Source organism: Sorex araneus, chromosome 2 (assembly GCF_027595985.1).
Source record: "Sorex araneus isolate mSorAra2 chromosome 2, mSorAra2.pri, whole genome shotgun sequence".
In the NCBI taxonomy this organism is placed as follows: domain Eukaryota; kingdom Metazoa; phylum Chordata; class Mammalia; order Eulipotyphla; family Soricidae; genus Sorex; species Sorex araneus.
In genome coordinates this window covers 227,032,650-227,045,718 of record NC_073303.1, presented here as the reverse complement: position 1 = coordinate 227,045,718, position 13,069 = coordinate 227,032,650, and the positions used below count along the sequence as shown (strand labels likewise).

The 13,069-nt window shown below is 43.5% G+C and overlaps 1 protein-coding gene and 1 pseudogene across 2 annotated transcripts in view; one reads left to right on the top strand and one right to left on the bottom strand.

Annotated features, from left to right (window-relative positions):
• DIP2B (disco interacting protein 2 homolog B) overlaps positions 1–13,069 on the top strand; it is a 248,270-nt gene that overhangs the window by 78,830 nt on the left and 156,371 nt on the right. The window lies entirely within an intron of this gene.
• LOC129402983 (small nucleolar RNA SNORA70) lies at positions 1,496–1,606 on the bottom strand (annotated as a pseudogene).

Sequence of the window (13,069 nt, the reverse complement as noted above, 5' to 3'; positions counted from 1 at the left end):
CCCAGTATCCCCTCCCATTCCACCCCTCCCCCTGCCTCTATTGCAGACAATCTCCCCCATACTCTCTTTTGAATTGCTTGTTATGAATAGCATAAGATGTTGAGTTGGCATGTGCTCCTGGAATTCTAAAATTTTAGATAACTAGGGTCTGGAGAAATTGCTGCAGTGAGGTGCTCAGTTCCGAGATTCTTTTGTGTGTCTCTGGAATAGATTGGATATTTTCACTCATACACGTGGATAATCCATCAAGATCATCAGATTATGCTGTGATCAGTAGTTCTTCTATTCCTTGTTATTGGTAGATTTTCATAACTTTCCAGAGATAAAGCAAGGGCCAGCAAATGGTTTAGTGATGGTACACATGATCCCATGACTTTGGTCCCAGTGCTACCACATATGTCCAGCTTGACGTTGGCATCTATATGGTTTGGACCTGGCTCTGAGACTCTCAGATTCCTGGAACTACAAGTGATTTCTGGTGGTCTGTCATAAGGTGTGGACCCAAACAAATAAGCAAATGAACAAAACCCAAAAAGTACTGTATAGGATATGAAATCATATCCTATATGCAGTGATTGAGCTCTTTTTCTTCTTCTTCTTTTTTTTTTTTTTTTTTTTGGTAGGGGAGGTCATCCCAACAGTGTCTGGGGCCTCTCATCAGCACTCTCTCTGGCTGTGTGGATTTGGTGCTTGAACCCAGCAGTATAGGAATATCAGGGCCACACTCTGTGGTGCTCAGGGGGAGCATGTAGTGCTGATCAAACTCAGGACTTTGCACATACAAGGTGTATTTCTTACCCTTCTGTTTTACTTGATAAGGAAGCAAGTTGAATTGTGGTGAGAAAGGCTAGGGGTGGGAAGCAGGACTCAGGAGCGGGGAGCTCTGAGGCTCTTAGGAGCACAGTGCCTGCCATTTATCCAGAGGTCTATGATTAGTGTGCTTTGACCGCGTAGCCATCTTGGATGAGCGCGTGTTTGTGTGTGTGTGTGTGTGTGTGTGTGTGTGTGTGTGTGAGAGAGAGAGAGAGAGAGAGGGGGGGGGGAGAGACAGAGACAGAGACAGAGACAGAGAGAGACAGACACACCGGCGATGCTTAGAGGTTACTCCTGAGTGTGCTCAGGAATTACTCCTGGAGGTGCTTGGGGGACCATATGGGATGGGATATCATGGCTGCATGCAAGGCAAACACCCTAGCAGCTGTACTATTGCTCCAGCCCTAGATGAGCTACTTTACGGATCTTCAGACTTAATTTGCATTTAACTTGGTTAAAGCTGCACTTCTTGATGATGTGTTCCCTAACTCCTGACAATCAGGGAATTTTGAAGTTCGGCATAGAGCCTTGATCACATGGTCCTTGTTCTGCAGCTTGGTGTGGGTGGATGTGATGACTTGTCAAATGTGGACACTCAAACAGCAAGCCCTGGTGTTTTCCAGAGGTGCTCACATACCTGCCCAGAGGCAAAGATTGGGGATTGCATGAGGACACCACACAGGCCTGTCTCCAAGGCATTGAAGGGCTGCAGATACTCCTAGGGGGCTGCTGTTTGCAGACAGTGTACACTGGCCCATGTGGGAAACAGCAGATTCTGTTTAATTAGCTGCAGTGTTTATCCCTTTGAGCTGTCTGCCCTGCCACTGGTTAATTTTTAATCCCGTGTCATTCTGAAACCCATTGGTCTGCCTGGGCGAATCACCTATTTTTAATCACATACTTTGGTAACTTACCCATTTTTAGTCATGACTGGCTTAAAAACGTTGTTTGTTTTTGGACCAGGCCCAGCAGTTCTCAGGGGCTGCTGTCAGCTCAGCACCTGAAGTCATTTCCCAGTGTGCCTGGGACTAATCTGGGCCTCCATGTGCAGAGTGTGTTTCTCCCTTTGTAACTTCTCTCTGATCGTGATTGCTTTTTTCCCTGCACAGACAAACATTGGTCACTTGAAAAATACTGACTAAATTCTGGGCATCATCTAAAGTATGACACATTTTATTTTGCAAATAATCATATTTATTAATATTATAATGTCATAACACTCGTTATAAGCAAACCGTCAACTTGATTTTTTTTTTTTTTGGCTTTTTGGGTCGCACCCAGCGACACTTAGGGGTTACTCCTGACTCTGCACTCAGGACTTAATCCTGATGGTGCTTGGGGGACCATATGGAATGCTGGGGATCAAACTTGGGATCGCTGTGCTGCGTGCAAGGCAAATGCCCTGTCTGCTGTACTGTCACTCGGTCCCTGTCAACTCAGTTTTAACCTTTCCTTGAACTCACTGTCAGTTCACTGAAATTTATCAATGTAGCAATGAAAGGCTCAGTTTGTTCTTTGCTGTTGTTGTTGTTTTTTAAAAGACCTTCCAGATATTCGAGTCTGATATCCTCTCAAGTACAAATGTTATATGAAGACATCTGGTTAAATTCATAATACAAGCATTTGTGCAAAGTGCTTCTTACTTGAGATAGTGTAGAATATTAAAAAGTTAGGGACCGGGATTGGAACATAGCACAGCGGGTAGGGCATTTGCCTTGCATGTGGCCGGACCCGGGTTTGATTCTCAGCATCCCATATGGTCCCCCGAGCACTTCCAGGAGTAATTCTTGAGTGCATGATCCAGGAGTAGCCCCTGTGCATCGCCGGGTGTGACCCAAAAAGCAAGAAAAAAAAAAAAAAGGTAGGGACCTTGAGGGGTCTGAGTAGAAATAATGCATGTACTTGTTGGCTACCATTTTTATTCTTGCTAAGGCTCCAGCACTTTTACTCACCATTGCTTTTATACCGTTAGTGCAAATAATTTAAGAGTAAAAAGCTTAAGACCTGGATATAAAAAATAGAGCTAGCTGGAGCTGAAATGGTCAACTAAAGTCTTAATATGACTCTTAAAATTTTTTGAGCTTTTTTGGGGCTACATCTGGCTGTTTGGGGGGTTATTTCTGAATTAGTGCTCAGTGGTCACTCTTGATGGTACTGAGGAATCGTGCGGAGCATGATTTTTTCTTTCTTTTTTGCTCATACTACTTTCACTATCTTCTTGGACTTATTTTTTGTTGTTGTTGTTGTTGCTGTTTATAAAATGTTTGCCTTAAAATTATTTTAATATTTAGGGGCTGGAGCAATAGCACAGCGGGTAGGGCGTTTGCCTTGCACGCGGCCGACCCCCCCGGTTCGATTCCCAGCATCCCATATGGTCCCCTGAGCAACGCCAGGAGTAATTCCTGAGTGCAGAGCCAGGAGCAACCCCTGTGCATCGCCGGGTGTGACCCAAAAAGCAAAAAAAAAAAAAAAAAAAAAAAATTTAATATTTAAAGCAGTTTTTACACTTCAGACTCCCTATAAATTTTTGGGGGACTCCTAAAAAACAAACCATGGGCCATATATTTGGAAACGGGTGATTTACAACAAAAAAATATTTGATGTGACTTTTTTCTTAGTCTCTTTTGTTTCTTCTCTCCTTTCGCTGCAGTAGACTTTGTAGGATTGAATCTAGGTTGATCTGGGTTGAGTTCCATCTCCAGTTTTATCACCTTGCCAGCGCTGGCACCACATGCTGGGAATGACCTTGGCCACAAAGGAGAAGAGAGGTTCTCAGCCCTGCCTCAGCCTTGAGGCACAAGAGCATCGGGGCAGGGCCAATCATGTTAAGTTCGCTGTGTGTACATTCTTGAAATGGGTCACATCCCGAGAACCTGAATCTGCAGGGAGACACTACTTCCCTCTAAAGGCTCTGGGATTTCTTGATCTCTCAGACGAACACACTCCAGTTTCTGAGTCATGTCAGTCTTTTCGTACTGATTATCTCCTTGTCAAGGCCTCTGGTTTCCTGGCTAGAATAAACCTTTAGGATTTAAGAGGTTTTTCTTTCTGAGTACTCTAGTTGCTCCTTTTTATAATGAAAAGTCCGTTTCCCCAGGCTTTGCTTTTTAATATGAATTAATAGCTGGAATCACTACTCCTTATGTTAATGCTTTGTATTTTGAAGACAATTTTATTTTCTTTGTCTTCATCCTGAGTCTGCTTTGGACTTCTGCTTTTTTTTTTTTTTTTTTGCTTTTTGGGTCACACCCAGCGATGCTCAGGGGTTACTCCTGGCTCTGCACTCAGGAATTACTCCTGGCGATGCTTGGGGGACCATATGGGATGCCAGGGATCGAACCCGGGTCAGCCTCGTGCAAGGCAAACGCCCTACCCGCTGTGCTATCGCTCCGGCCCCATGGACTTCTGCTTTTAACCCACTTTGTTTAGTCCAGTGATTTGGAATAGGGATGATTTGTTCCCCAGGGGACATTTTAGTTCATACATCTTGGGGGTATTGCTGATTAAAGTTGCCGGCATCTCATAACTAAAAGATAGGGATCTTGTCTTAATCTTAGTGAGTTCACTGATTTCGTTGTTAAAATAAAATTTTTCACTTAGTGTATGTTCAGATGGTGGAGGTTTCCTGTAATGTACAAGGCAGCCGTTTTCAATAAGGACTCGTCCAGTCCCCAAATAATAAGTCTTAAAAGACCACTCTTTCCTTGTTTACATTCAAGTTTTAGCTATTAATGTTTTGTGCTGTATTAAAGATCTGAATTAGTGTACTGTCTAGAGTTGTGGTGTTTTCTTCTTGAAGAATGTAATCAAAAGTAATAATAGATTTTAGAGAGAAATTATCCTTCTGATTTAGGATTTATTCCTAATACTGCACAACATGGTTCCTAAACCTGAATGAACACAAATGACCTTTTGAAAATACAGCTTCTGGGACTTTGACCAAACTTTAAAATTCCCCCAGGAAACTGGGATTATTTCATTGACAGTGTACCTGTAAGCAGAAGTCTGCAAGTTCAGTCCACCTCCACCCCCCAGTTAGATAATGTTGGGTTGTCCTTGCTTCTTCCACAGGGAACTTAGGTTTATTGAATTACTCCTCCAACAGTGCCCTTGAGGCACACCCAATTCCATTAAGCACTAATAATCCTATATTGCTTTTCTCTTTCCTTTATGTCATTTGCATGGTTTATTCAACAATGTCCTTTTGGTATAGACACAGAAAGAGAATTCATGCTAATTTTTGTGACAGGGGAGTTAATTGACTCCAAAATGTTATTTACTCCTGGGCATCCATATATACTTGACGTAAGCCTTAGTTGCCCTTAGCTCCTTGCACTCCAAAAGTAGGGTCCCGACGAAGGGACTGGATGGACCCAGGGCAAGCTGTGAGCTACCCTGGCATCAAAATGGGACAAGATGAGCAGTATAAGTATAATAGGTTAAGAGCATGGTCATGGGACAAACTGTCATGAACCAAAAAGAAGTAACTGAATAAGGACTCTGCTGGGGTTGGGAAAAACTACCTGGCCTGAGGACCGTGGTCTGGAATATATAGCCAGATGTCTCCAGGAAGAGCCAACCTTTAAGCTTAACATATCTCTTACTGTGTTCATACAAAAAGGCTAGAAATATTATCACTCTATCACTGTCATTCCGTTTATTGATTTACTTGAGCAGGCACCAGTAACATCTCCATTTGTCCCAGCCCTGAGATTTTAGCAGCCTCTTCTTACTCATCTTTCCCAACAATTGGAGGCTTCTTTTAGGGTCAGGGGAATGAGACCTGTTTTTGTTACTGTTTTTGGTATATCGAATACGCCATGGGAAGCTTGCCGGGCTCTCTGAGAGGCATATATATTTATTTTCCTCTTCTTTCCTAGAAATATTATGAGAAGTAAATTTACTATGGTTGGTTAAATGGATGACTAGCTGAGGAAAGAGAAAGCAATACTCCCTGGATGAATCCCACCCTTGAGCGGATCTCCCAGTAATCTGGAGTGCTGAACCCTCAGATGAGACTTTGTCTTTAAATTAATCTCCTAGAACTTTCCCCAGAAGGAGTGGCTTAACATCTGTTTATTATTATCACAATGTTTCACCCTACTTATGTATACCACCACCCTTCATGATTTCTATATAAGTTTGCTGTAAGGGGAAAGTGGGGATGAGAAAGAGGAAGACTAGACTGGAAGTCAAGGACTATGAGGACGAGGATAGGGGAAGTATGATGATTGGGACTACGACCACAACTACTACTCCAATTGTGCAAGTAAGGGAGAAATCGGACTACGCTGGGGAGGAGAGAGAAATAAACTGACTACATCCAGCCTGGTGCCCTGTTCCTCCATGCCCATTTCTCTGGTCACCATGGGCTGGCCAGGGGAACAGCTCTCGGCCACCGAATGCCCCAGTTCTGCATCCCCTCGTGCTTTCTTTGAAACTCACACTGCACCACCCACATTTCCAGGTTGTCTGCTGTCTGAAATCCCTGGCATCACAACAAAAGTGTTTGATCTCTGATGTTCTGCATTCAAGAGCATGCAGGCACATGACAGAAGCTTTCTGGAGAGCATCATAATTAAGTGCATAAGCACCACAGCTGAACTGTGTGCCACTGACATGGTGAGGACCACCTCCAAGTGAATGTGATTCCCCTGGTCTAGTAGTTGCAGAAAGCACAACAAAGGAAGGGAGAGAGGGCAGAATGTGTGGATTTTTTGGTGGTTGTTTGTTTTTTTGTTTTTGGGTCACAATCCTAATGGTGTTCTAGGACTCTTTCTCCCTGTGTCCTCAGGAGTTATCCTGGCGGTACTTAGGGATTCTATGTGGTGCTGGGTATTTCAACCTGCATCTTGGCCTCTGTAGCCTCCTCCTGTAAACAGCGCCTAACCTCTGTGGCATCAGAAAACTGTATTTAAATAACTATTTAAAATAACATTCTCTTTGAAAAATAAGAATCCCTTTTACAAATTCCTATCATTAGCCAGATTTGGGAATCATTGCACCAGGTGGTAGAAAAGAAGCCGATGGATTTTTAAGAGAGCTACTGCAAGTAGAAGTGTTCTTTGGGCTCTAATATACACCCTTACGGGCAACCAGTTCTGTCAGTAAAACCAGCTTGGTCACCCTCAGTGGGCAAGGCTGAACAAGAACAGTGGTGTCCAGTGAGGATTTGGGTCTTTAGTGCATTTTGGTGTCCAGTTCATCTTATTTGCTACAATTTCTGTTTCAAGTGAGAGAAGAATGAGAGTATGCGGGAGGGAATGGGGGAAGAATTGTTGGTAACATCAGACAAGCACTCTAGATGAGAGGCTTACCCACTGCTGATTTCTTCTTCATGGTATCCTTACAGTCACATCCATATCCTTTAGTGCTACTCCTGCTTTGAATTAGTACCTGCTCACTCAAACAGAGGCGGGGAAGCACAGATGACCTGTTTACTTCATTCCTGCTCATCAGTTAAAAGGGAGCCTCCGAGTTGTGAAGATTGAAAATCTGTTGAGGACAAAAAGAGTCAAAAATGATTTTTCTTTTTCTCTCCCTCTCTCCCTTTCTTCCTCTCTTTTGTTTGCTACACCCCCCCCCCAACCCCCGGACCTCACCTGCCTGTGATTAGGGCTGTCCCTGATCCGCACTCAGGAATTACTCCTGGCAGTGTTTGTGGGACCTTATGGGATGCTGGGGATTGAATGCGTGTAGACTATTTGCCAAGCCAAATGCCTCACCCCCTGTTCTCTCTGGCTTCTTCCTTCCTTCCTCCCTCCCTCCCTCCCTCCCTCCTCTCTCTCCTCCCCGCCCCTTCCCTTTCCTCCTTTTTTTTTTTTCCTGATACACCCAGTGGTGCTCAGGGTTTACTTCTGGCTCTGAGCTCAGGAATTACTCCTGTTGGTGCTCAGGGGACTATATGCAGATGCAGGGATTGAACCTGGGTCAGCTACACACAAGGAAGCACTATACCTGCTATAGTATCTCTCCAGCCACACTGTTTATTTTTTGCAATAAAGATTATTTTTATTTTTATTTTTTATTTGTTACCGGTTACTGGTACACATTACTGGTGCCTGCTCGAGCAAATCGATGAACAACAGGACGACAGTGCAGTGCAGTGCTATTTTTTTTTTCTGTTTGCTTTTTGGGTCATATCTGGCGATGCACAAGGGTTACTACTGACTCTGCACTCAGGAATTACCCCTGGCGGTGCTCAGGGGACCATATGGGATGCTGGGATTCGAACCTGGGTCAGCCGCGTGCACAGCAAACGCTCTACCCGCTGTGCTATTGCTCCAGCTCAATTTTTTAAGCCTTGTGTGTTAATTTTTTTTTTTTGAGATCAGTTACCTTCTATTTTACACCCCTCAAATGATGTGTGCTACTCTTGATACATCAGTGGTGTAGAGTATGAGATGTCTCCAGGAATTCTAAAATTTTAAATAGGGTAATACAGCTGAAATTAAATTTTTTAACTGAATGGTAACTTTGGAGTCTGAAGGCATCTCTGAAGCTTTTGGCTCTCATCCGAGATTTGTGAGTCTCTGGATCATGGCTGTTGATGAACTTATATGACACCAGAGGCAGTTTGTGGGCATGACTGCCAGGCTTCCAGGAGAACAGGAAGATGGGGAGAGGTTGCTTATTCCTGACTCCTTGAAGCTGGAGATTTCAGTCACAAAACCTGCATAACTGAGTTTTTCAGCAGATTCATTCTTATGCATGATGTTCGACCCAAGTGTGTGGAGATTGCTCATAAGCATGGTGGCGATTGGGTTAAAATCAAGATTTTTAAACACATACCTGAGACTAGAATATTTTCTGAGTACTCAGTATTAACAATAACCAACCCATAGCAAATCTAGCTTCATCTGTTGCCACCCACTTTTCCCTCCCTACCCCTTCCCATCATCATAAAGCATATCTCAAGCATCAGTATGTAAATTCACTCAGATATTTATCAATCTATTGTCACATTGTCCCAAGGAACAGACTCAAAGAGGCCACAAAGCTTAGGAGGTCTGGATCTAATTATACAAAGTTCCCTCCCTCCCCACTTTTTGGGGGTGGGGGGCACTCCTGGCTCTACATTCAGGGATCACTCTTGGTGGGTATTAGAAGACTTTATAGGTTCCTGGGGTTCGTCCCTAGGTTAGTCAGTCACATGCAAGGAACATGCTCTACTTGCTGTACTATTGCTCTGACCCTTAATTATACAAACTGCTTTTATTTTTTTTTCCAGTAGTTGTAGTTTATTTTTTAAAGCTTTTTTATTGAATCACTGCGTGCTAGCCCATTACAAAGCTGTTCATGATTGGATTTTATTCATACAGTATTCCAGTACCCATCCCTCCACCAGTGTCTATTTCCCAGCACTAGTGTCTCGAGATTCCCTCCCATCACTCCCTAGCCCCCAACCCCTGCCTACCTCTATGGCAGGCACTTTTCTTCTCCTTCGCCCTCCCCCTCTCTTTCCCCTCCCCTCCCCTCCCTCTCTTCCTCTCTCTTTCCCTTTTCCTCCTTCTTCCCTTCCTCCCCCCACCCCTTCTCTTTTTCCTTTTGGGCATTGTGGTTTGCAGTATTGATACTGAAAGGACAAACTTTTTCCTATTTGGTTTATTGTCTGGTTTCTTTTTAAACTTTTTGCTGCTTGGGCCACCTCCCCTATGCTTAGGACTTACTCCTGGCTCTTCACTCAGGAATCACTCTTGGCCATGGTTGGGGGACTATATGGCATGCTGGAGATTGAACTCGGGTCAGCTGTGTGTAAGGCAGATACCCTGTATAAAAAATACTGTATTATGGCTCTAGTCTTCATGGTTACTTTTTAAAAGATGCTTATAATCATGGGCCCCAGGATGTAGCTGAGGTAAAGTATTTACTTTGTATATGTGGGGCCCAGGTTCAATCCCTGGTACTGCAAAATAAATTACAATGTTTTTTAAAAAATTACAATTTTAAATAAAGTTGCTTATAATCATATGAGTCAATGAATTGTGGGAATATATACAGTATTCCCACAATCGTCTATAATGGATTTTTTGATGGGTACATATATCAGATCTGATATTTAAAAAAATATCATTCTCGACACACATTTAGATTAAATTGATTGAAGGAAATATTTGAGATGTGACCCACTTTATTTGAATTCAGTGAGAGAATCTTATTCAAGAAATGATAGTGGGGCTGGGATCAAGCTCAGCTCCATCAGGGTAGAGCTCATGTCTTGCTTATGTGAGGCCCTGGGTTTGATCCCCAGCACTGACATAAAAGGGGGACAGGGTTGTGGCTCAATGGTAGAACACTTGTCTTACATCTGTGATGCCTTGGATTCAATTCCTGACATGGTGACAGGGGAAAGTGATCTCTAAAGAATTTGCCAATTTCTGCAGAAGGCAAGAATGTGTCCTTTTCTTGGGGACTCAGCTCCACAAGCTGAGAACATGCCCTGCATGCAGCAGGACCACTTTTAATCCCAGAATAGCTAGGAGTAGCTCCTCAACATTACCAGGTGTCACCTCCAGAACCGAACCCCTTTCTTACCCCAAAGCAAAGATTTGCATTCAAAAATTTATTGTGCTTGCAATCTGTAGAATAGCTTGGGGGAGGCAAGAGAGTGAGAGACTGGATTATTGGAGATAGGTTACGTTGGATAAGGTGCTTGCCTTACACACAACTGACCCAGGTTTGATCCTTGACGTCACATTATGGAGCCCTGCCAGTAGTGATGGACCTAAATTATATGTTTTATAACACATTCACCAATGGTTCAAAAATCCAAAGACTCAGAAAGACAAGCAGTGAAGATATCTCTGCTCCTGATTTCCAGTCATTTACTTTCTTGAGAATTGGTCCAAAGATACATATACAACCAATAATAAAATTGCCTGAGCAAATTTTGATGAGTTTGTTACGTTTACAATAATAACATCACTGTGTATGTGTGTGTGTGTGTGTGCGCGTGCGTGTGTGTGTGTGTGTGTGTGTGTGCACGCACGCTCACGCTACTGCGTGTCTGTGTTACTTGGGCAAATTTGATGTACACATTTCTAAAACTACTTTTTTTTTTTGCTTTTTGGGTCACACCCGGCAATGCACAGGGGTCACTCCTGGCTCATGCACTCAGGAATCACCCCTGGCGGTGCTCAGGGGACCATATGGGATGCTGGGATTCGAACCTGGGTCGGCCACGTGCAAGGCAAACACCCTACCCACTGTGCTATCACTCCAGCCTCTAAAACTACTTTTTTAAAAGCAGGGGTGCTTGTTACCTGGGAAAATTGTTTTGTTTCATTTTGTTTAGGAGTCACATCTGGCGATGCTCAGTGTTCAGCCATTTGAATGCAAACACCTTATCTGCTATCCAATTGCTCCAGCCCCTACCTTGGCAAATTCTGATGTATACATTCGCAGAATTCGTGCTCGTGTGTGTGTGTGTGTGTGTGCATGCGTGCATGCGTGTGTGTTGTGCGTGTGTTGTGGTGCTGGGATCTAACCGGGTCACAGCTACCCCAACCTTGTGCAAGGAGGTGCCATACTCTCTGTACTATCCCTCCAGTCTGAAAACAGTTTTTGTTTTAACTGAACTCAGTAGCAACCCAGAATGCATATTACAACTTTTCTCTTATTGTGTGTGTTTTTAAATTTACATTGTAGTTGAGATGTTTGATTTATAGTTCTGAGCTACAAAGTTACTAGTTACTGCATACCGAGTGCCCATGAAAGGCTGACTTCTGTTACCTTCAGATTATCAAGAGAAGTAGCAGAAAGTTCTAGAGTAAGAGGTTTGGGTTCTGGCCTCTACTGATGTGTGTATTGGGAAAATGCTGTCACTTCTTTGGCTCTGTCCCTATCTTCTTTGCACCTCTTAAATCCAGGTCAGCCTCTGCCTGGACTTGCTTAGGTCCCTCTACATCCTCCACATAACCCACCCTCATTTAAAAAATTTTTTTTTTCTTTTTGTTTTCTGGGTCATACCCAGCAGTGCTCAGGGCTTATTCCTGGCTCTGTGCTTAGAGATCATTCCTGGTGGTACTGGGGTGCTGGGGATAGAACTGCTTACAAGACAAGCACCCAGCTGCTATACTGTCTCTCCATTCCAGGAAAAAATCTTAAATAAAGTCTTTACAGTGTATTTTGAAAGAGTCTAGGGCTGGATATGTCTCTTGGTAGAGTGAAGCCCTGGATTTTATACCTACACCACATACACATCCTAAAGATATCTGTAAGATATCTTTAGGTAAGGTAGCTGTAGAATTTCATTGTATGAAGGCAAAGCTAAACCAGAATGTTCAGTTAACCTGATCCCCACAAAAAGAAAACAGTGTAAATATACTACATTGATGAGAGAATTTTAGATGTTGCTTTTGCTACTGCTTCTACTATATTGCACTTAAAATTTGGGGATCCCAACACTTTGTTTTGCGACTGTACCTGGCTATGCTATACCAGGCTGCACCTGACTCAGTGCTGGGGGCAGGGTAATTAATTGGTGGTGCTATACACTGAACCTAGGCCTTCCACATGCAAATTATGTGAATGTGTGTTGCTCTTTGAACCATCTGCCTGGCCCCTCTTGGCATATTTTAAAAATGTATGTAGTCACTTTAGTGAAAATCAGGATGACCTTCATTAGTGAAGTCATTCTGATTTTTACCCTGTTACCTGAGGGAGACATCTTTCTACCTTCTGAATTCTGCTAGTTGGGAACAGGCACCCCTAACAAGTCCATGTTAACTAGAGCTCCATCCTAACCCAGCTACTGGATACTGTGCTTACAGCCCCAACTATCCAGCTGGGTTCTGTGCCTGTTCTTTTTATTTTGTTGTTTGTGGTTTTTTTTATCCACTTCCGGTGGTATACAAAAAGCCAGGGCTTACTCCAGGCTCTGTGTTAGGGGCCTCTCCTGGTGGGGTTTTGGGTACCATATAAGGTGCCAGGGATTGAACCCAGGTTGGCTTCATGCAAGGCAGGTATACACTGTCCACTGTACTATTTCTCCAGCCCCTTGTCCTTCTTCTTACCGAACATTTATATATTTGAAGAGTGGAGGTAGGGTCAGATGAAGTTTAAGACTCCTGATGTTCAGAACTTGGATCTTTATATTTATAGTAAGTTGGGCTGGAGTGATAGCAGAGCGGGTAGGGCGTTTGCCTTGCACACAGCTGACCCGGGTTCGATTCCCAGCATCCCATATGGTCCCCTGAGCACCGCCAGGAGTAATTCCTGAGTGCAGAGCCAGGAGTAACCCCTGTGCATTGCCAAG